Here is a 3,424-nt window from a genome sequence, read left to right on the forward strand (position 1 = left end):
GAGTTTGTCCAGGAGCTCCTTGTTCATCCATGCAGGCCTCCTGGCGTTTTTGCCTGACTTCCTCTTTGTTGGGATGCATCGCTCCTGAGCTTGAAGGAGGTGATCCTTGAATATTTCCCAGCTTTCTTGGGCCCCTCTTCCCTCCAGGGCTTTGTCCCATGGCACTCTACCAAGCAGATCCCTGAAGAGGCCAAAGTCCACTCTCCTGAAGTCCAGGGTAGTGAGCTTGCTGTGCACCCTCCTCGGTGCCCTAAGGATTTTGAACTCCACCATTTGATGGTCACTGCAGCCAAAGCCGCCCTTGAGCTTCACATTCCCCACCAGCCCCTCCTTGTTGGTGAGAACAAGGTCCAGCACAGCACCCCTCCTCATTGGCTCTTCTATCACTTGGAGAAGAAAGCTATCACCAACACATTCCAGGAACCTCCCAGATTGCTTATGCCCTGCCGTGTTGTCCCTCCAACAGATACTGGGGTGGTTGAAGTCCCCCATGAGGACCAGGGCTTGTGAGCGTGAGGCTGCTCCCATCTGTCTATAGAGGGCCTCATCCACTCTGTCTTCCTGGTCAGGTGGCCTGTAGCAGACCCCCACCGTAATGTCACCTGTCCCTGCCTTCCCTTTAATCCTGACCCATAAGCTCTCGGTCGGCTCCTCATCCATCCCCAGGCAGGGCTCCAGGCACTCCAGCTGGTCATTGACATAGAGGGCGACACCCCCTCCTTGTGTCTCCTGCCTGTCCTTCCTCAAGAGCCTGTATCCCTCCATTCCAACACCCCAGTCATAGGAGCCATCCCACCACGTCTCCGTGATGCCAATAAGAACATAGCTTCTGCAGGAGATATTTTTGTCCACCCGCCGTGCGGTCCCTGCCGAGCGCAGGGCTCCTACACGGGCAGCGAGAGGAAGGGGGAGGCGAGGGGGGATGCAGCAGTCGAAGCCCCCAGACGGATGCTCGTGGCAGCAGTGGCCGGCGCAGATGAGCATCGCTTGCCAGCAGGTTCATCCCACGGCCCACCTGCACCGCGTCCCTGGCCGCACAGGCTGCTCGAGATGAGGGCAGATTCGCTTCCAGCCTGCCCCAGGCCGGGAGTTTGGGAACCCCCACAGGGCTGTCCTGAAGGAGGACATGGAACCACCCCACACGTGGAAACCAACCCCACAAACCCCCTTCCTACTGCCCCCAGCAGCAGCAGCACCCTGCACGTCCCAGCACAGCGGGCACAGGGTGAACCTGCGCCAGAGCAGGAGCAGCTCGGCAGAAAGCCAAGGAGCCTGCACAGCATTTACCTTTGGAGGATCAGGTTAGAGAGCACGTCTCACTGCCAGGAACTGAGCCTGGGGGCAACAGCTCAGGGTTGGCAGCCAGCACCAGGACGGTGCGCTCCACCCCTTCTGGGCACGTTTTTGCCTGTATGCAAAGCAGGATGGACTTTGCACTCGCACTCATTCAGTGCTCTTAACTATGACCCCCAGGCACATGTAACGAAGGAGAGGTTTCCAAGCCCCCAGTCCCACCAAGCCAGAATTGCTGCCTAAAACTCCAGGTCACGCTTTAAACACACTTGGACAGTTGAGAAGTTAGTGCCTTCATGTAACTTAATTTGGTCTCTTACAGAATTCCAAGTTTGGAAACAGGAAGAGGTTACTGTGAATACCAACCCCGACACCCAAGCATCATGGTCCTCTTGCTAGAAATGGAGCAAGGCGGGCTCGTGCCTCAGCACCAGCACTCCCCGCTGCCAGGGGCGCCGAAGCAGCCGTCTGCAAGAAGACACCACTGGGGGCTCACAAAAGCCTGTTTCCATCACGAGACTCTGGATTTTTCACGTAACAAATTACTTCAATCACAAAAATATGGATTCCTTTCCATTCCCTCTGTTGCTCACAATCAGCAAGCTGATAGGACGCCATTCCCAGCCACTCCATCCACATCAGTCACCACCTTCCCACCAGCAGTGTGTGCAGACAAGGGCAGAGGCTGGTCCCGATGGGAAGCCTTTCAAGCAGCAAAGTTAACTACTAGTTTCTTCACTTCAGGCTGCTGAAAAAAGCAGCTCAGAGCTTCTCTAGTGAGAGAGCAGGAGCTCCCCAGGGTTTGGATGCTGTGAGCAACACCCTGCTCAGAGCCGGTACAGAGATGGGTCCACCATGGAAACGGAGCTACAATGGCGTATGTTGATGACTCCTTTTAGATAGCATTTTTTCACGTAAAACTGAACAATAGGACAAACAAAAAAGAATACGATTGAGGGTTTAGATATCGCTTCATTTTATTTGCAATTAAGAGCAAAAATTATGCATCCTTCCACAGCTAAATCTTGAGAGCAGCTCCAGTTGACGTGGCTCCACCACTGCAGAAGTGGAACTGCTAAGCAGGATCTTCTTAAAACTCAGAGGAAAATAAGGTGGGTGATGTTCTGCTTACGTTCTTCAAATCACTTTCCCACCAGGCTGCTTTCCTGTAGCACCACAAGCTATTAAAAGCCCCTGCAGTACTCTCAAGGCACAGAATTATCTTGCAGATTGGGAGCTCCAGATTCCTTTTGGTCATGGTGAGATATATAATCCACACATGGTGCCATTACCCACTCTAAGCACCGTCTCTGCAAGAACCCAGATGGATGCCAAGAATAAGGCACTTCTTATAGCTGTAGCATTTTTAAGAGACGTTAACATGCCTTGCATAAAAGTGTCCTAATTTCTGACTTGGGTTGAACACGCATGAGTCACTCAGCTGCATTCTTCTAAAAGCCTACACCTGTACAGAAGAATCCCAACTTCTCTCTCACATACCCAACCTGCTTAACAAAAAGGGCATTATAAAGCCATGGACGTGCTAGTTTTTTCTTCATGATTCAAAACCTTTAAGCTCTGAATGGAAAACATGTTACTACACACATCATTTCAAAACGCTTCGCAAAGAGCACTCCTCAGCTTAGGATGCCGCACACATAGTGCCATCTTCTACCATCACCACAGGCTGATGCTTTTACAGGTGACCCTGTGCTCAGGAGGGCCTTGGCCCCAAAAACCTGGGATGAGGTTTGAACTGTCTTTCATCAAAAAACAGTAGGTGAGGTGACAAGGAGCGATGCAGACTCCACTGCTCCTTCCAAGCTGAGGTACAACAGGGAAGATGTTCTCCACCACACCATGACAGGGCTTTACTGCCTGCGTTCGGAGAGCAGATTTAGCGTCTGGCTCTCTGCTGTTCCTCCTATAGAAAGAAGCTGCCTTTCAAGTCTCGACATTGCCACCTCTTCTCAAAACCTTCTCACTATGCTAAAAAAGAACAAGAAAGGAAAGGACTGGTGGAGGTCGCACTGGCTACGGTTTCTCACCAGCGGCTTTGGCCGACTAAGAGAACTTTGTAACTTCAGCCTCGTTTCTTCAATGGAAAAGCTTCAAAGAGAAAACCTGGCTA

Source organism: Pygoscelis adeliae, unplaced genomic scaffold (assembly GCF_000699105.1).
Source record: "Pygoscelis adeliae isolate BGI_AS28 unplaced genomic scaffold, ASM69910v1 Scaffold180, whole genome shotgun sequence".
Classification (NCBI taxonomy): Eukaryota; Metazoa; Chordata; class Aves; order Sphenisciformes; family Spheniscidae; genus Pygoscelis; species Pygoscelis adeliae.